General features: G+C 34.3%; 1 protein-coding gene across 2 annotated transcripts in view; it reads right to left on the minus strand.

The window, feature by feature from the left end:
* Positions 1-22,578, minus strand: part of LOC149422999 (uncharacterized) — a 259,856-nt gene that overhangs the window by 234,100 nt on the left and 3,178 nt on the right. The window lies entirely within an intron of this gene.

Here is a 22,578-nt window from a genome sequence, read left to right on the forward strand (position 1 = left end):
TCCAATCAGAAAGCCTACCAAGACCATGGATGGGCCATTTTACATACAATACAATAACTTATTTACTTATGAGATATGAGCATTCTATAAACAAATGTATATGACATGCTTATCGTTACTTAGATGGTCCATCACTTTTTAAGAGTATGTATCTGACTAATTGCAGAGTTGAGCATGCGCTATTCTCGGCAGGTGTTTGTTTGTACTGTCGCACACCCTCAGCATTATGCAAAGCCGGTATATTTCTTGAGTTCGAGTGCAATATGACTGCAGCAGTGAATTATTGATTAGCCTCACAAAGAGCGTTTGTATGACGGAGACCCCTGACCCGTCTTTCCGCCCTCCTTGAACCACCCGATACTGCATTTTCTTGTGCGCGCGCATTGTCAACTGCATTTTCTCCACAAGACGGGTAGCTGCTAGCTGCGAGCTCTTCATCACGGTGGAACTTGTTTCTATTTAAATGAGGTTGCATTATTATGATGCAGTACTTGCGTGAAGGATTTAGCTTAGAATTCTGCATAATAATTTAAGATAATCAAATTTTAGGTGCAATCGTTTAAATCTAATCTAAATAATTAGATATTACAGCGTGGCAATATTTAAAAAAAGCGTAAAGCTAATAATTTATTTATTTAAACTACATAGCTTTACTATCTGGCTTCTCTGGAGTTTAAAAACATTTTTTGGTAATAAGGGATAAAAAATGGTTTTCTGTCTCATTTAATAGCTAAACGACTATTTAAAAGCTATATATATATATATATATATAGCTCATGATGGAAATGGTGTAGCAAACTTAAAACAGATGCGTTGATCTAGAAACTTCAGAAATAAAAAATCTATGCAAATTTCATGAAGCAACAGATTTCTGTTCCAGAGTTAAGTCACAATGGAAAGATGAGAGGCGTAAAATTTTTTAAATTTAGCTACATAGGTAGGGTGGTTATTTTAAAACGTTTAATTTTTAATGACTTGCTTTTATATTAAAAGCAAAGAAATATGATCGCCATCTTCGTGTATTTTTAAAATGATACTACCCATTGCTTGTCAGGTTCAAAATAAACCATCATAACTTACTCGAGGAGAGGTAAATCATGATTAATACCCACATGCTATTAAACGTAATCACTAAAAGTATTATCTTTAACGCAAGTACACAGACAAAGTAAAGTGAGGAGTTTCTTCGCCCGTTTTTTGGTGAACGTAATATATTTTGGCGGCCCACATTAGGACATTATTAAGTGTAGTTCTTTTCAATAATAATTTTCCTATTCGTACGACGACTGAATTTTTATCACTAGTTGAATAAGGATTGAGTATACAAAATATCACAAATAATAATGAACCAATCGAATTCCTCATTCTGCAAGCTTTACACATCTCAGAGTGTCTCATCATAACATAACTATTGAATACAATATGAAGAAGGAATAAACATTACTTGTAAAGACTTCTGTGCCCGGGCTACAATACTATATTTTATTTTTGAAATAATTTAATGAGTAAAATTGTAATATTTAATCATTAAAGACAATATTAGGGACTCTCAAATGCAAATTTTAAACAGAATCAGATTTTTCTGTTTAAAATTTTTGTTCGTGAGTCGCTAATATTATCTTCAATGATTACTATTTGTTTTTCATATGTAAAACAATGGAATAAACAACATAATAGCGTCTTGAGTCGTGACAAACATTTTCATAGTTAAATGGATTCTTTACGGTCCCACAATAGAACTTCCTCCTTCTACTGGCGCTTGTAAAATTAGATTGTTAATGTTAATTTTAGTTTAGTTTTCTACATATGTAAATATATATTTTATTAAGATAGTAGTTATAGGCCTTAGTCGTAAGTCTTTATATATAAGTATCAGACTTAAGTCACTAGTTTTAAGTCAGTAGTTCTAGTATTAACTATTAAAGAAATATATTTGTACAGCGCCCTTGAGGTGATTTCTCACGAAAACGGCGCTATATAAATTAGCCAAATATTATTATAGTTCATGATGGTAATTATGTTGCGTCCATCTAGGATCAACCAATGTTGCATCTAAGTTTGTGCGGCCGCACATCCGCACAACTGTTGAAAATTGTCGGCACAAATCTTGAAGAATCTCCAATATAGGCACATTATCGGACAAAATAGTTTTTTTGCAATGTAATTTATTATTTTGTGGTACATTAAATTTTATCTACGTATGAATGTATGTATTTGCGCGCTAGTCTCTTTCTTCGTTTCATATCTTGCACAGATAAGTTGATAGGCCGACACAATGAAAAAAATAGAGGGAACGTTGCCTAGGACGCTGGAACTGACTGTTCGCGAGTTAGTTAGACATACGCACTGATTTTAATTTTGTAATTTATTTTTTGGTTCAGAATAAACAATCTATTATTATCACATAATTAAATATTATTATGTTGTCCAATGCCAACGGCTTCAAAGTATATACTTGTTCTGGCAGCTTTAAACGGTCAATAAAAAGAAAGGCAGCAGTTTTAAAATTGAGGAAATTTCGTATATTTTTCATAAGTCGTTAGCGGATTGGAAACCTGTCGACAAAAAAAAAACTCTACGCTTTTCCTTGGGCTATTTGTAGAATGGAATTCTTATTCGAAGAAAAAATACAGCATCACACTGCAGAGACGTTGGACATCTAAAGTCAAAAAGCAGTTCCTGGTTGAGAACAATATATTTTATCGACAAAAACAAATCTAACAAGTAGATTTACATTACCTACTAATTTCAGTTGTGTCTATCTGTAACTCTGTATAGTATAAAATCATTGAAACTGCATTTGACTTTTATTACAAAAAGAAGTAAAAATAAATAATCAAAGATCATAAAATAATAAATAGCATTCCTGTATTATTCCACGTTTAATACCCCTAAACTAAAGAGTTAAGCCCACTGACGAAATGGTTAAGCCAGTTTATGGTTTTCAATGATTGTATTTATTTACCTGCCTATTTTTTGAGTAAAAAAAAATGTTTGATATTTGTATTTTATAAAATATATTTATAATAAATATACAATGTTTACAAGTCATACTGTTTTAATTTATACTACACTTCCATTCAAAGCATTTGCTTGTGGATAGAGGAGTGTACATTTGCGAAAAAATAATATAACTTGGTTACTTAAGTAATATACAGTGTTTTCCAATAAGAGGTGTTATTTTGAATAGCCCGCTATTTCGGTAGATGTTACTTTTGAAGCTGTCATTTTTTGACATTTGACAAGTAGAAACTACGCCATTAATAAAAATGGAACGATACACGCTTCAACAACGCATTGAAATTATTAAAATTCACTTGAGTGAATCAAATGCAAATCATCTTGAGTGATGAGGCCCATTTCCACCTCGGTGGCTTCATCAACAAGCAAAATTGTCGCATCTGGGGCTCGGAAAACCCAAGAATTATTGTTGAAAAGCCTCTCTATCCTCAACGTGTGACTGTTTGGTGCGGTTTATGGTCCGGCGGAGTCATTGGACCTTACTTTTTCGAAAATGAGGCTGGAGCAACAGTTACGGTGAATGGATCGCTATCGAGAGATGATTAATGATTTTTACGGCCGGAATTGGATGGTATTGATATGGACAACGTTTGCTATCAACAATACGGCGCTACGTGCCACAAAAGCAACGAAACCATTGATCTTTTACGATTGAATATCAAACTAACACCTCTTATTGGAAAGCCTTGTATTATAATAATAAATAATATAGTAAAATACTTCTTAGTACTTTGTCAATGGGCGCTTTTAATGATGAAAAACTTTTTATACTTAGTTTAAGGAAGATATATATATATTTGCGTTTATAACTAATATATACATGTTAACTGAACAGACGCTGTGCACACATACAAACACATAAACACACATACAAATACAATATATGTGTGCATTATAAAAAATCTAATAATATTAAAGCAGAAATAACAAAAATAAAACATTTTGAATATCGACCAAAAGCTAGGGTCAACAGTGATAATATCTAACAACAATAAAAACTATAGGTAGGTATAACCTATAGGGATATAATATCATATAGAAAATATGATTAGATATTTGCCGTGCGTTAGTAAAATAAGACTATTAATCCGATTCTATGTGATTATCATAGCCTGTTATGTCGGTTGCATTTGTAAAATTTTACATGTTGAGAACGAACGAACTAAAAATAAACGGATAGATTGACGATTTCAAAAATATTTTCAAATGCAACAGATGATTTTGAACGGTTAACGACCTGAGAATGGATCACTTTACGTAATATAAATAGCTTGTTACCAGAATCTATATTACAATCTCATTGTACTGCCGAGGAACTTTCTATTTCAGAAGATCCGTTCGGATGAGATCTATTGCTGACTAGATTCAACAATCGATAGGCAAGTCGATCTACAGTTGCACTAAAATAAGGTAGGTATAAAATAATATCAACTGAAGGTACTTTGATAAAATGTTTTGTGTATTTTACCTGTGGTGTTCTACAGAATAGCCTCTAAAGAAGGCGCTCTTAATACTTTAAACTGGGTTTAGTTCCGACAGGTGAAATGAGACAACCCTCGCATTGTTACGTTAAATTTAAAACGGCCAACAAGCCAGCAGCGAATCTTCTTTAGAAATCGATGATTTTTCGGTAGCAAAAATATTTAAGATGTTCAATGAAGTTGAGGATTCATCAAGAACCAAGATTTCATTTTGTAGTCAGTAGTGTTTGACCTCTTTGGAGTCGGTAAACTACTACATTATACTGAAGTTGGCCGAGGAACTTTCCACTGTAGAAGATTTGTTCTGATTTGTCGAGATTCATTGCCCACCAGTTTCAACAACCGTTCCATAGATCTACGGGGTGTTCAAAATAAGTTTGGATCGTTTCTAAAATAAATCGGCGAGACTTTTGCACTTAGCAGTTGCACTAATGGCTTCAGGGCAACGCCACCCTATACCCCACACAACCCTCCCTAAGATAGTATTACCGCCCTTTCTTCGAAGGAGTGGGGGTTAGTTTCACTCCAAGGCGAAAACTTTCTTCCTTTTTTGTCTGCCGCAACATCGGACTGGATCTTTGCATCTTCCATCTCCTTGTAGAAAAACAAAAAAAGTGGTAGCCTAATGCTACGTACACATTTACGAGCCGACCGCGAGCTGAGCCTCGAATTATGGGAAATGAACGAAACAACCGCAAGCGGCGTTTCACGCCATTGTCTGTTGCTTTATTCCTTTTCCATAATTCGAGATTCGGCTCGCAAATGTATTAGCGCCATTACTATACGTCTAAACAGGACAAAATCGCCGAGCCGAGACACGAATCACGGGAAAAAAACAACCGAAAGCGGTGTTTCGTGCCGTTTGCGGTTGCTCCGTTCCTTTCCCATAATTCGCGGCTCGGCTCGCGGAAATTTTGTCCTGTTTATACGTAGCATAAGATACGAAAGTTTCATTTATATAATATTTAGCTACTTCAGAGTTCGTAAATATGTAGTTACTCGTAAATAGGTACAAGGTTACTCTTTTTACGGCGGAGCAGTTAGATAATAATATGTTGAATGTGGTTATGTAAAAACCCTACGGGCGTTAAATGAATAAAATTAAAAACAAAACAGAACACATTGAAAGGTGATGAAAAAAAACGAATCTAACCTAACCAAATTTATAAGCAGCATAAGATGAACGTTACTTTATAATCCGAGCAAACATATAAATAAACTTATCTGAAGTTCCGCATACGATCTGCCGGTATAAGCTGAAAGGCTTTCTCAAGCTCGCTCAGGAGAATAGAAAGGATTTTATCAACTTGCATTTACATGCAAGTTCAGGTGTGCGCAGAAGATGATTCATCCGATAGCTGTTCAGTCACCCAGCATCAACATCTACTAGGAGTCTAGCAGACAGTGGCGTGCACTCCATTAAGGCCGGAAATCTATTCCTAGCCTAAGAAAAATCACGAACTTTAAATGAGAAATTAAAAGATACATATAAGAAAAATAAAATTATGCGATTTTTTTAAGAAAGATAAGAACTTGTACGCTCATTTATTCAGTTGGCCACAATAATCGGCGAAAGGTGTAAATAAAATTGCCGATTTCGATTTTTGAATAAATATACATACCCTACTTGAAAAGTAGACGCAGCCTACTTTTGGTCGTAGAGCAATGCACGCCACTGTTAACAGATCTAAGCGGTAGCTATCTACTATCTAGGCTGGAAATCGATTAATAAAGACGGCATGTTTTATGCATTCGCCGGGTTGAGACGTCTCGATCTCTACAAGTCTGAAGACAGGTCAATGGACCACGGGAGACAGTGCGTGGCCGTGAAATAGCAACTCTAATTCATTCCAAGTCACGAAAGTTCTTAGAAAATTTAACTAAATAGAAAAAATAGACACGGAAAACTAAATAACACGACAACTCCCGAGGGTAACAACCAATATTTGAACGGCTGATGGAATTGAAAACAAGAGTCAATAAAATACTCAATAAGCGAAGGATTACCAAAAATCTAACACATTGTAAAATAATTCCGGAATGAACAAAACTCTCGACAGCTGGGCAAAGAATGTGTGGACAAGAATACATGGTTTTCGAAACTCAAACAATACGTTTTCTAGGACAGTTGTCGGTTTTAATCCTCTTCCCAGAGTCGGAGCCCCCGTTGGCCGCAAAGAGCGCCAGGAACAAAAGGCACTATGCAATTTTAGGGCCCGATCACCCAAAGAAAGAAAGTAACCCACAGTAAAGTAGTAAATCTTTTACTCACCCAGAGTTGTAAATTATCCTTCACATTTTTTTATGGCAAGGTCTGCTAACAGAGAGTACTCAAAAAAAGGAAACAAAAAATCCGGATTGACAAAAGTAATAACGACTCTAGCTGTAATGATCCCGAATGAGCTTGTAAACTTTTATAGACCAACTAGGGCCGGTCATTATGCAAGGAAAGGTTCGGACACGCGTAACGTGAAAACAAAAGGCAGGCTATAAAAAAGGTGCAGGAAAAAAGAACAACATGGGAGGCGAGATTCTTGTCCCACGTGGTGAACAATACCGGATTTTAAAGTCAAAGTCCTTCTGTGAAATTCCTCGTATTGTGTTATCTTTTTGTTCGCTTTTCTCCCCACTCGGAATGGGAAAGAAGAAAGGGCCTTCGTGATGTGCACAAGTCAAAGTTTAAAGGGATGGGGGTGACACGGGCGCGGCTAAAGGGCTCGGTCCGCCGATACCTGTGCATGTGGCTGGGGGGCTGCGAAAGATCAAACGTATCCGATTTACTTTCGTGCAGCCAGTCACGCTATCATGACCGGGCGGCATGCGACATGCACTACATGCGATGCTCTTTGCTCACGTGCAGGTAATGTGCATCTAGCGGGGAGACGAACAAACCTACTCCTAATAAACTCGTCAAATTGGCTTTATTGAATTCAATTCTTGAACCGTAACAACTTATGAAAATACAAAATAATAAAGCTATCGTTTGCTAGCATCATTCTACATTAGACACTTGACAATGGCACAGTTGGCAAGACTATTTTTAGACTGTTTTTGACGTGATAAAATAAATCTATCAACCAACAAATTTGAATCAAATTTGAAAAACACCACTTGTCCACATACCGTTACCGGAATGATAATGGATCTCAAATAGCCAACGTTTTTTGTGTTTATTTTAATTACCTTACACATTATCTACAGTTTATTTGAAGAAAAACAAATATGCCTGGGAACGTTGGCTTTCAAATAAACACTGCCTACCTTGTTGTTATGTATCTGTCAAGATGGGAGATCAAGTTTACCTCATTAGCAGTCAATTTAAAGTAAAAAGGCGTAAAAAACACAAAATTCACAGGGTGATATGGTAAAACTATAAATAATTATAATTCAATAAAAATGATTACTGAACACCTCCTAATAATTAGCAACACTTCACAGAAGAAGCTTATTGAAATACAATCCTTTCACCGCACCGGTGGGTAATAATAAAGCTTTAAAAAGCTCAATAACCGCAGTGATTACCTACGTAAGTAATGATCGGAGATATTTCATACGAGTCATTGGTAAATGGCATCAATCATCTCACCGCATCGCAAAACATGATACAGACGGTTGCAATAAATATACAAAAAAATGCATACAATGGAAGGACACGCGGAAAAAATAACGAACTAACTTAGCAGTCAATCAAAACGCGCACGACAGATAAAGTTGTCTGATATTTTGGTAGAGGCCAGTTGCCAATCCTAAAGAGGAAGCAACTGGGAAGGAAGATCTGAACTGAAGATAGCGCAGATTGACAGCATTGTCCTTCTGCCTTCTGTCTTCTGTCTCCCGGTAAGTTGAGGAAACTAAAGGGGATTGTTGGTGAGCTTGTTCTTTTGGCCATTTATGATCTCGGAAAGCAGTGCGCTCTCGATAAGGAGAAACCGGTGGCCGAACAGTCTGGCTGCTCGAGGCTGATTCACAGTTCAAAAAGGCAGAGGGAATTTCTGCCGCAGCGATTCGTGAGAGGATTTTCATATTTTGTTTTTTAATCACTCGCTTCTTGGTAAATTGGTACTCAGTATTTTACATTGTTCTCCGCTCATGACCGGTAACGATGGAGGGAAATGAATTATTGGATGAGTTAACTAACTGCCGAAATGTTTGTTAAATTATAATCACTTGAACTCGGTGCAAATAAAATGAACCAATTATTTATATATTACGAAATAATTTGGTGAAATTGTGTTTTGCATAATTTGTAATAACGTGCAACCAGATTGATTTAAAAGTAATAATAAATTGTTATGAGGTCAGTCGGGGATGTGCGTGTATAGGGTGCGTACGTATAAAATGCGATATTAAACCCGTCACAGTTTACTAGTGCTCGATGTCTTTGTACGCACCAATTTTATTCTGACAGCTATTTTATTTTCATGGTGATTTTAACTCTCCGAAATAGTAAACCCTACGTATTTGCTTATAATTTTTATTTTTATGAAAGCGCACCGAATCCCCTCTTTGCTTTATACGCTGAACTTCCCTCGACTGACCTTACCTACAAACTTCGTTTTGAATAAATATATCACCACATAGCCTTTCTCTGCAGAATTTAATAAAATGAATTTAAGTTGTTTAAAATGTATTAATAGTTTATACAGTAATAACATTAATAACGTTTATACAATCAACCAAAGTAAGAAGCTGAAGGCTATTAGTATGATGAAATCAATACATTATCAGTTGGGCAATCCGCATGTAATTAATTATTAACTTCTCTGTAGGAGTAATTACGAAAATATCCTCAACAATATTCGTGCTGAGTTTTTACTACGGAACCATTCGTCTTTTACGATCTGGGTAAGTAATAAAAAAACATGTTTGGTCGTAATTCAATAACTAGGCGTGCAAAGAAACACTTCTCTACACAATGGATGCTTAATGAACAGCAAATTAAGTTTGTCCGAAGGTAAAATGGATTAAAAGGAATGAGATACTAAATGGAGTTGCGTCACGAAGACAGAAATAGCCGACATAACCTCAATTCGGGCTGTTCAATGGACAGGGCATGGATTGGGGATAAGAAACGAAGAAACACGATGAAATACCCAACATTGGAGGACACACAGCAATAAACTTATGAATAAATGTTTGACACCATTCCCAGCTTTACGCAGAACTCAAATACCCATGAAATAGTGAAGTAAATTATTGAATATTAACCACAAACCTACGCAAGTAAATCATTGCTTTATTGAAAAAATATGCCGTCCATAATAAAATAATTAAACTAAAATGAAATAAACAGTAAGAACTAGGTAGTGCAGATACGTAAATTATTGATATCTAGTATTGCAAAATTCTGAGTATCATAATAAAATAAATTAACGAGAAATTAACAAACGATTATGTAGTATATACTACATAGGTATGAACACATGGTGGAAGGAATATGGAAAATACTTCTGCAATTTTCTAATGAAGACATTAAACATTGATGCAAAATAAGACTTGTCTTGGCTATAAATGTCAACCTCATGAACAGCAATGTAAATGGTGCACCATAATTAGGTAATCGTATCTTTAGTAATGTAGATTATTCAAACACGCATGAGTGTGATTAAAATGGAGAAAAAAACGTATCAAAAATACACTGCGGTATAAACTGGAGGGAAAGTTAGCAGTTAGGTATTTGCTTCATATAATACATAATATATATCTACATTTTAACGCAGCATCCCGGTCGTTGGTAAAATGCATTGTCCATAAAACATGTAAGCATAGTTTTGTATTATTAATCGGTGCACTGGTAGACTCAATCTATTAGCCATAAGTTGTTTAGATTCTCTGTTAGTAATATATTAGTGATAAGATGCAGTATTAGAAAAAAAAATGCACAGCGCCCTTGCATTATTTTCAAATCTCCACATTTGTTAGTACCTACTTTAAATCAAAACTTTTGACAATGAGCTTGTAATTATTTTTACTTTATACCTATGTAGTTATATCAGATCTTCAAGCCCGAGACCAATATGATTTTGCCTTAGAAAGAAAGGGCATGGTTATAATGATTACATTAGCAAAGCGGTTCCGTGATAACTCAACACAGTGACAATTCAACACACCTTTAAAAAGTGATATAAAGTCATTAGAAACGATGAAAAACAAAAAAAAATTAAACCTAATCTACTTAACCCAGTTAATAAAGTTTTTGTTTCATCACTTTCCATGACTTTATATAACTTTTTAAAAGTTTGATGAATTATCATTTTGATAATTTATCCGGTCAACTAGCAAAGCACAGAGCGAAGGTTCGAACCATGGCTGGAAGTCAACAAAAAGGAAAACTCCAATGTAACTCTCAGTGGCAGGACCGTAATAATGAAGCGCATATTTCGGAATCTTACCCAAATGGCATTGTCTTTGAGGGTAAGAACGGCCATCGACAAGTTATTATCACTACAAAAAGCAAAGCAAAGGGCAGCACAGAGCGAAGAATTGCATCTCGTCTGTTGTACGGATCGGATGGTGGAATGCAGTGGCGGCTCGAACATTTTTTCGATAGTGCACGGAGAAAATGAGTAGGTACCTACGGCTTTTTATCAATATAGTGTTAAAAATGTGACTGAATGATCAATTCCCAATAATATATTAATAATTCAGAATATATCTGGACACGTGTTCACGCAAGTGTCCTTGTCCGAATAAATATAATGGACCTTAAATAATTAAACGCATTACGCAGGAATAGGTTCAATTTCAAATTAAGCCCACATGCACGGACAACCGAAATTAGTATGTTTAATTTCTGCAAAAATTATGTTTATTGCTTTTATGTTTGAAGAATTTATTCATTTTGATGAAGACATCGACCAATTTTTTTCTCTACAGACGGGTTTTGTTACAGAATTTGAACATTCTATCAAATTTCAAAGTTAAAATTCAAATTCTTTGAAAGTCGTATGCAAGTTCTGTTACCATCCATGTACTCTGAAACATCCGGCACATGATGAAGTAATAACAGAACGTGAATAGAAATTTCACTGAACTTTAATTTTTACTTTGAAATTTTTTATTTTTTTATTTTTTTTTTTATTTTTATTTAGTTACTTTTTTAAATAATTAGGTACATTTTTGTATGGCACATGAAATAAAATATATATATAAAATTAAAACAGATCATTGAAGTCCTCCTCACTAGGAGATCCTGTGCTGAGGGGGACTATATATGTTAGTATACGTTTTCAGCAACTAAGATGACGTTTTAAATATATTAGCTAGTTCTTCTTCCGATATTTCCCTAAGCCAAGATTTGATGTCCTTAATGTAGTTATTTTTCGTTTTCCTTTGTTTGATGTTGAGAGGGAGTTAATTATATAATTTAATTGCTAAAAATTCAGAGTTTCTTTGTCCAAAGGTAGAATTACATTTAGGAATATTTAGCATGTCTGTTTGCTTGGCTCTGGTTTTATGATCGTGAGAGAATTTGATGAATTGTTTAAATTCTGCACGGATAAAAACGAGTATTGCCGATTTATTCAAATCCGCGGTGTCCTAATAAACTTTTGGTACATTAAATTTTTTTATAAACGCGTGTTCTGAAATCGCCATAACACATTCGTGTTTTACTGATAGTTTATTAGGAAACCTGTCAATTCATTCGTTAAAGACCTGCAGTCTCGTTTCTAACCGGAATACCAATAAGTTGAAGAGATTTTTAATAAATTAGCAATATTTATAAGTAAGTTTTCTCCGTGTGTGAAACAACCCGTCCTTAGTAGGTTTCAGGAATATCTGGTGGGGATCGCCCACATTGTCCCCCGTGAATAACCGCCACTGGTAGGATGGTAAGTTGTATGTTGTGTTGGTACACGCGGCTGTGATCGCCATACCAGTAGGTAATTATAACGATGCAGCTGTCGGGACAGGTTTGCTTGCGGGCGAGCCAAAGGAAACAAAAAGCCTGCAGATGAGTGGGGAGAGCACAGTTTAGTGGAATCAAGACATTAGTCCGAGCTCAATCTCGGAACAGAAGATCGAACGGATGGGTGATTTATCAAGGCAGCTCAGCACAGGACTGCCGGGGGTTTGGGATAGGATGGGACACGTAATAAGGTAATACATTATTATAAGTACTTTAGGACAGGTATGTAAAATATTTATGTAAAATACAACTGTAAAAAAGTCAACTGAATAAAACCATTAAAAAAAAGTATTTTCTAAATGACTTTACCATTGATGTATTATACTAGATTAGCCCTGTCTAGTTGAATTCATTTTAAAAAATAACGCCACGTAGCGTACGTCACAAATATGGAGATGAACTTAACAACCCAACTCTGTTTAAACTCCTTGTACAAGCGTTCAAACTCGTAATCGAAACCACGGAGAATTTGTTGTCATGTAATATGGACATAATTCAAATTTAAATATTTGGAACTCGGTTATTTTTGTGATTGAAAAAATGAACTTGCCCAGCATAGCTGAGAAGCAAAATAGACCAACAAAAGGTAAAACGCAATGCACAGTGCCCATTTCGCATTGCGACATAATGCGTGGGCCTTTTCATAAATGTGCATGTGAACCAAACCAAAATTGTGTTGGGGTTATTTTTAAATGAATATGCCGTGTCTAGTCTAATTTAGTCTATGGCTTAATACCCATTTTTCGTGTTGAACAATTTTACTAGGTAAGTATATGGCGTCTTGCCTTATTTTTTACAGTTAAGCCTATGACAGACCACGATATAAACGCGCTATACTTTCGTGGCTTGGCATATTTCAGCATAACCCTCGCCGTACATTCCCATTGGTAGCGTATGGCGAACGATAGGCTGAAATAGGCCAAGCCACGATGCGTATAGCGTAATGTGTCGCCTACCTCAAGTCGATGCAATGTATTCCAAAATCACGTGGTTTGAAAATTTGATAACCGCATTAATTACATACTTTACACATTGCTTTTGCTTTAATAGGGCAGTTTTTGTGACTCTTTTTATACATATGTATTTAAAAAAATAATCAGGCATATAAAAAATGTGTTAAAGTTTAAAATCTCCCATTTACCGTTTGAGAGTTTTTATCCATCAGGACACACAAACATAGTTTCTGATTTATAATTAAGACTCAACCTATAGAGGGCGGACTTGATAATGCAACTATTATTTAGTTTTAATGAGTCACTAATGAAAGGACAAATCCACTAAAAGCGGTCACTTTTTTTAAAATAATCTCTAGACTCCATTTATTAATACACATTTACGAGTTGTTTACATGAAGGGCAATCAAAAGACGTCCTTCCAAAAAGGACCTCATTACATGGCCATTAAAAATAAAGTATACAAAAACATACCACAACACATCAATTTTAATGGTTCCGTGGCATTTAAAACACCATTAAAAACATTCTTACTAAGCAAATGTCACTGTACCTTGAACGAATACTTATTCGTATCACAAATTTTACTATTTTGAGTCCTATTTTCTTTTGAGGTTAACTTATTTACTCAATTTTATATTTCCATTGTTTACATACTTATTTACTATTTCTTCTGTTTATTTCACTGTGTTTTTCTATATTTTAATGCTTTTTGTATATATTTATATGTATTTAGGCCAGCTGTAAGAAATAAGACAATCCTATTCCGTAGTTTTTTTTTTCATCGTTTTTAATGATTTTATATCACTTTTTAAAGGTGTGTTGAATAGTCACTGTGTTGAGTTAGCATGGAACCCCTTAGAGCACATGCAGTAGGTGGGAATGCTGTCCTTGTGCTACCGGTATTTCAATGGAAGATGCTCCGAGGAGCTAACGTTATTGACCTCTTCGGCACGAGTGCAGTCGAGAAACACGCCAACAAACGCGTGCCCAATTTGTAAACAGGTGACTTATCTTTCAAATGCATCGACCAACTAAATAAACGGTCAAATTAGTAAGGGTCATTTCTACGACTCGTTCTTGAGTTCAACAGCCCGGCTGTGGAATCGAAAATTGCTGATATCTGCGTTTCCTCCCTCCTACAACGCCCTTGAAGTGATTTTTCACGAAAATGGCGCTATATGGGCACAACATGGGTCTCTTCAAACCCTGAACTCACTCCTTCATTTCCTCAAAAAGAACCTTCAAACAGCATCCCCAAGGATGACACACTCGACAACTATAATTTGACGTCGTCTTATAGATTTTTTTTTAGAATAAATTAAAATTATAACTGTACACAAATACTTTCCTATGAAAATGAATTTATTAATAACATAGCTATATCAATCAATATTATATCAATAAAAACACATAAATTTGTTTTTGACCACTATAGTTTTATTTTCACTCTACCGGTTTCGGAAGAACCCTTCCTTCGTCAGGAGAATATTAAAAACTGATCTACTACACAAAATATTGACATATATATACAAAAATGGTGTTTGAGGGTGGACAAAGTGCAAGGGGTAATTACAGGAATTCCAGGAAGAACAGAGCGGTTAACTGGAAATATGTCTAGAATAGGACTATAAGACAGATTAATTTGATTATTTATTATACTGGAGTTATTATTACAAAGGCAAAAAAATTAGATAATTTAGAAGCACTTGATATCAGAAAATCCCTCAATAATGAAGGGTTCTTCCGAAACCGGTAGAGTGAAATAAAACTATAGTGGTCAAAAACAAATTTATGTGTTTTTATTGTAAATTATGATGAGCCACAAAGTGAATGCTTTTTACAATTACGTAATATTATATCAATTCCTCATTATTTATTCTGTACCTACAAGCTTTTGAGTTGTTCCAGCAACCCGGACAGCATGGTAGGCCTACAGAGCGAAGCCTCCGCCAGAGGACCCTAAAATGTGTGAGCATATCTGGCGCGGGGAGCGGGGGCACTCCACGCGGCGCGGCGGAGGGGTTCACATTTCACATTGTTATGCAACCGGCGACCGACGGAGGCCGCATCAAGTTCACGAGCAAACCCGTCCGGATAGGGCGGGACCACGGAGGGCGAAAAATGCATAGTATGAAGATTATTTATTATTATTATATATCAGGAATTGCGGATGACTGATGCGGTGAAAGAATGCAAGCAATGGAAGTGTTTATTTATTCACGACCAACCGATTAAATTAAAACATTAAGGCGATGCCATACGTAGTAATGCAAAATCATGTGTTTTTGGTTTGAAAATTTGGTCGCCTAGAAATGTTTCAGATGCTTTAATTAAATACTGCGAGTAGAATACATCTTGGCCTTTGAAATAATCGAGTATTTTTTAGATAAGTCTTTTTATAAGCCCAGAAAAAAATAATTTATGAAGCCTATGAAAACTGCTTTAAAGATCAATATCTCCTACTTACGAACCCATTTTCGGTTTTTATTTTATTGTATAATGTGGCAAATTAAGTTATTTATAAAATGTTCGAAAAAAAATTAAATATTTATGCCTGAACATCCACAAAATAAAATAAAAGGAACTTTTTAGCCATGTTTTTTTCTTGCACAAATCAAAACAGGTGGATGGTGTTAAGCGGGAATTGATAGCGGTTCAATTTAAAATATTACACGACGTAGTGCATCGCCTTAAAGGGCATCTCATGAAGACATTTATCTAGGGTTTGCAATCCCCCAAACCCGCGGGATTTTAGCAGTACTTGAACCCGCGGATTTGCGCAATTTTCATGTGCGGGATTTAAAAAAAACCGTTTGCAATTATTAATACTATCAGAGTCAATATTGATGCTTGATGATGATGCAATTTAAATTTAATTAAGATGCTTGGCTTTCTTTGCAGAACTTTTAACTGATTTGAAGTCCTTAGATTGTATGAGAACCCTCTATATTTCAGAAGTCAAGTGGAATATAATTCACCTATTTTGTCCCCTTTATAAAAAGTTCACTCTAACAATAAAGAAAGAGTTCAGCACAAATTTTTAGGTACGTAAATTTTATGCTCAGAATTCCATTTGATTACATTAATTATGTCAGTTTGATGAATCTATAACACTAATATTATTATAGCATCTAGTAACACAGGAGAATTATGAGTCTGACAGGAGAATTTAGTCCGACCTGGTTATGTTACAGAGTCATTAACAGCTTAATTGACAGTCCTGCCATCGTTGCCACTGTTAAATTCCATGTGCCGACGAGGAATACAAGACAAAATATAACATTGTACTGCAGTACATACACAACCAACTATCAGACACACTCACTGACCAATAGGATGCATGATCTGGGCAACAAGAATGGGGATACATAGATATATTTATTGACTGCATTTATAGAATTAAGCGTAATCTATACCAGAACTTTGTTGAACCCTACAAATTAGAGTAGCGTTGGTAATGTAGTTTTAGTGATTTGTCTTATATGTAGTATTGTTCTAGTTTCGATAATATTTTATGTGTTACATATTTTACTAATATTATTTTATATTCATAGGCTTTAAATTTTTTTTGTATAAGTTTCGATAGCTTACTAGATATATTGTTTTAAAATATATGTAAAAGCCCGGCTGGGCGTAAAACCAAAAAATAATATTTTACAATGATAGAGAAACTCATTTTGATGCAATGAAAAGAGAAGAGAGCATAGAGCCGCATCTCAAGCTCGGAAACTTTAAAACCTACATAGATTCTATTTCGAAGAATGTATGTTATGTGACTTTGAGAGTTTGTATGCCTATGAGCGTGTGACGATATCTATCTGTTGTATATTTTGTGCCTTCGTATTGTACTTGAAATTTTATTAGTATATATTTTCTACGTTGTGGTTTCTAGTTATATAATGTTCTTTGGTGCTATGATTAATATTGTCTAATTGACCTGCTGACAAACTGCTTTGGCAGTGAGAACGGGGGAATCTTCGACTCGTTTTTGTGTAAGACGGTTAATATGTGGAACGAGCTACCGGCACCTGTTTTTCCTCCTTCATATAATCCGGGCCTCTTTAAGACCCGTAATAATAAATCCATTCCCTAAGCCCCTACACTGTAGATACAGGGTAACTCACTCTTCTCAAATCGGCAATCCCGCGGGATTTGAAAACCCTAATTGCATCCAATGAATTAAGAGATCAACCCATAGAAGTGTTGTCCTGTTGTCCACTGCTTGTGTACTAAGCTCAGTTTTTCCTTACTTTTGGATCAAACATTTACCAAATTTCTTTCATGAACAGGATAATCAATTTCATTATTGACCTGTGTGGAGCCTAGGAGTCGAAATGTCTTATGTAAATTGGTGAATTTACCAGTTCTTAATAAATTTTAGAAAATGGTAACGTACGAAAGTTACATCTGCTTTCAGATCATTTAAAGATATTTTTTTATTTACAAAATACAATTACATTAGTTTTTCAAAATAATCAAGGTTTAATACCGGGCTTCGTGCATGGGTTGGGCACTGCAATGTTATCTGTACTGGTATTATATTTAAAAAATATATTGTCTGTTTTCGTCGACGATCATTTTCGGCAAAGTTTTTACCTTGCGTTTTAGTCATGTCCCCCGATTTTGATTGCCTTTTTCGTAGTTATTTTTAGTAGAATATTGGAAAGTTAAATATTTTTAGCACGAAAATTTAGTAATTAACATTATTTAGTCAGTTAAATGCAACTATCGAATATTTCATAAATTTAAAATTAATTATTTAGATTTTAAAAATGTGTGTATGTATAACGTCCCACTTCTGCATTGAATTAAACAAAGTCAGATTTCGTATTTAATTTTAGATATGTAAGATTAATTTGGTGGTGTCTTAAATAGCTTGCATAGTATATTTTTGGAAAATATACAGGATTTACAAATATTTGGACCAACATTAAAAAAAATCAACTCTAACATTTTTGGTAAAGAATCCGTTGGTTTCATTGACGTTGACAATATATATGTTTAACGCCCTTTTCAGAGACTTTTACATGGAAATAGTTCATAAAATTGTGTACAATTATAAAACTATTAAACAGCATTTTTAATATATTTTTATACATAACTGAAGTGCCCCAGCAACGATCTTACGTATTTATTAAGTGATAGATTGGAGATGTCCACTGAAGAATCCACATTATTATCCTACAGTAGTATTCTGAGCAATGAAGAGTTCATCGCAGTGGCGGCTCGTGACTTATGGGTGTACTGAGTGCAAATATGACAAAAAATGGCATTATTGATGTTGTTGTAGCTAAAAACGTCGTTTTTCGAAAATTCGATGTTTTGAATGAAGATTTTCAAGATATCCGTGCGGCGCACGGCCAAACTGAAATTTCCTGAAAATGTTCATACAAAAAATCTAATTTTCGAAAAAAAATAAAAATCGTTGGACGTAAAGAACATCTACGTCGAATTTTTCAAATTTAGCAAAAATAAAATATCAAAATTTTGGCGAAAATGCCCAGACTTACTTACTGTCAACAAAACATCCTATGACTAGAGATGCTGCACCCGGGATGAATCACCGGAATAATATATGGCAATCAAGAAGAAGTACCAATCTAACATACTTATAGCTTGTTCTAGTTAGGTTAGCAGATCTCTACCCATATGTAAATATCCTAGAAATGCGTGGGCTATAAGGAAGTTGGAACCTACTATTATTGTTTGGTCAGCTCCTGTGACAGATCACACTATTTTCTCGTGGATTGGCCTATTTCAACATATCACTTGCCATACATTCACATTGGGTTTGTATGGCGAGAGATATGTTGAAACAGGCCAAGCCATGATAACTATAGCGTAATCTGTCAGCCCCATAATGCGAAAATCTAAGAAATTTAATAATAATATTTAATTATTAATTATTAATAAATAGGCGAGTCAGCTGTGAATTTTAAATTTATTTTTTACATCTATCAGTTGTAATTAACAATAATATTAACCTGGTTTAAGCTAAAGATTGGAATTGAATTGAATATATTTCTAAATGAAACAATCGAATGTACGCGGAAGTATTTTTCGAAGAAAACCTGAAAATTACTGAAAATTGTCGCCAGTTATTGATTTTATTTATTACGCGTTTTTACTTTTCATCTGAACGGTTGTTTAATCGAAATGTGTCGATATATTGTGCAAAGTATACAACCTTCATTTTACTTTGTTAAAAAATAGTAGTCATAATGTTTTCAAGAATTATAAATATTTAAGGCGATGCACTACGTCGTGCAATATTTTAAATTGAGCCGCTATCAACAACAACCCTTACGTAGGTGGCGATAAGGTTTAAATTCCCGCTTAACACCATCCGCCTGTTTTGATTTATGCAAGAAAAAAACATGGCCAAAAGGTGCCTTTTATTTTATTTTGTGGATGTTCAGGCATTATTATTTAATTTGTTTCCGATCATTTTATAAATAACTTAATTTGTCACATTATACAATAAAATCATAATCGAAAATGGGTTTGTAAGTAGGAGATTTTGAACATTAAAGCAGTTTTCATAGGCCTTTACATTATTTTTTTCTGGGCTTATAAAAAGACTTATCTAAAATATACTCGATTATTTCAAAGGCCAAGATGTATTCTACTCGCAGTATTTAATTGAAGCATCTGAAACATTTCTAGGCGACAACATTTTCAAACCAAAAACACATAATTTTGCATTACTACGTATGGCATCGCCTTAATGCATGATCATAACATGTTTCCGGAAACCACTTTAATATTAGGATTATATCTAGTTTGATTGAAAATACAATAACAAATGTAGGTTATTTTATAGGGCAATACGCGAGTGTGTTCTTCGTTTCTCTTACCGTCATACAGAGTACAGCTGGCGCATTGTTGGCAATTTCCTATGCGTTTAACTTCAATTAATCGAGAACCTTGGGAATTCTGGGTCATTTCAACTAAGGCACATTTATTTCTCAGCGGTCATTTAACGGTTAGAGCGGACTGTGGTAGGTAGGTACGTATGAATCTTGCACGTGAAATGAGGCGCTCAGCGGAAGAGTGGTCAACATACAAAAAATTTAATCAGCGAAAAAATCAGATTGTTAAAGATTTTTGTCATATCTTATGAAGACAATAAGTGGCCCAATTTTAGTTTTCAATGATTTCAAAGGATGGCGCTATATAATATAGTTCTTTCTTTACTAAATTAGCTACTTATCTTTAACAATATGATGTTATCGCTGATTATGAATTTTTGTTGGTTGGTGCACTCTTCCGCTGAGCGCCTCAAATCATCCTCTGTATTTTAATGAGTAAAGTACTTTCATCACATTTAGACAGTTAGCAATGTTTTCTGTGTATTTGAAATGCGCTATATAAATCTTATTTTTTTAATTTTCGGTTAAAACAAATGCGATTTTAGAAACTAGATAAAATTATCTTTCCGGTGTATGCATTTAAAATAAACATCATTATTTCTAAATAATAAATTTTTATTATCAAACGTGAACAATGTTTTTACTTAATTTTTTACTCCAATCATAGAAAAATTGAGTGAAATCGATATTTCGAAAACACGTTCGTTTTGTTTGGGGAATTTGTAAGAAAACTGTACCTTCACTTTTATCTCGTTCATTTAATAGAAAAAATAAGAAATAATTTTTAAAGTTAAACCGATTGTTACGATAGCGGCGCGAAATAGTAATTATTCATTTTGGATATTTTTAGGATTTTATTAATGGATTCCAGTAAGTTAAATATTTGAGGCAAACTGGAAAGAATAATTATTTCTCTTTCTAAGGTCAAAAAAATATGTATTTCCAAGTATGAAAAAAAGATAAAAATACTTTTATAAAATATAGACGCACGGTCATATATGACCCTCAAATGCTGTAGGGGTTAAGGCGAAGCTGCTAAATCACTATTTTGATTAATCTTTACAACATAACGAATCGGTGTACATTATGAATACCAAAAATAACTATATTAAATTTAAGGTTTTCCTATCGTTTCGCTTGAGTAGAATACAAATAAAAAAATAAATTACTCAATAAAAAATATAACTACTAAAAATTTTTTTCAATAGAAATGTATGAACGCGTAAAGGAAACAACTTTAAAAAAATACAGTTTTATAGCAAAGATTATCTGTGACAGTTACACTTGATTAACTTTTTTGCTTTCTTATAAAATTATTTACGAAATAAAAAAAATAAAAACAGTTTTATACTTAAAATCGAACGTTTCTAGACTCCGTTTGTCAAGCGATTTTAATGCCTATTTACAATATAAGGTATACCAAGAATATACACATTTTAAGCTTGTAGCTTCCTCTTAAGCATCTAAATGTTTTTTTTTTTTTTTTATTTCTTTCTCCAATAGTAACTACCTATCCATCCTCTATGCCAACATGATTTAACGCACGATTGTGATAAATTTTTACAGCCACATTTTTTCGCGGTAAATTAATGGTAAATAGGTTGCGCGAGCTTTTGAATAATCCTACAGAATATAAATAATAAAGAATGGAAAGTTTCCCATAGCTCAAAGCATAAAACGTTTTGAAGATCGAAGAATTTAGTTTGGTGAGCAGTTTATGGCTTATGGATTTAGCTATAAGTTACGTATTTATTTAATAATAATAATAATATTGGACAATTTTTATAGCGCCGCTTTTGTGAGTTATCACTTCAGGGGCGTATTTGTACGTCAAAACGTAATTAAAAAGTAATGTACTCCTAACTTAAGAGGAGTTTTGAAAGTGTATTAAAATATTTGGGGTTTATTTAATTATTTTGGTAAGAATTCTAAAATGTAAACATGATCCATACTTTTATAAATATTAATATAATGAGAATATATATGACGCAGATGTGAATGGTAGAATTCGGAGGTGCCCGAGGATGACGTAGCACAATTAAGTGAACCAAATACTAGAGTCGGGCCATGTTAAGAGTCAGATTAACAGAATGGTATGTATGAATGTGAATGAAGCAAGGAGTATGTGCCAAGACCGAGTTGTTTGGCAGTTCATTCTCTCTGCCTAACCCTGCGTAGAAACGGCGTAATGGTTAGTTAGTTAGTTTAAAATAAATAAAATTGTGCCAGACAGTGTCCTCGAGGTGATATTTCACATAACCCTTGAGGTAACCCGTCACAAAAATGGCGCTATAAAAATTACCGAATTATTATTTTAACAATTAATTTTGCGGGGATTG

This window comes from Hesperophylax consimilis, chromosome 6, assembly GCF_061612785.1.
Source record: "Hesperophylax consimilis isolate HC1 chromosome 6, BYU_Hcon_1.0, whole genome shotgun sequence".
Lineage (NCBI taxonomy): Eukaryota > Metazoa > Arthropoda > Insecta > Trichoptera > Limnephilidae > Hesperophylax > Hesperophylax consimilis.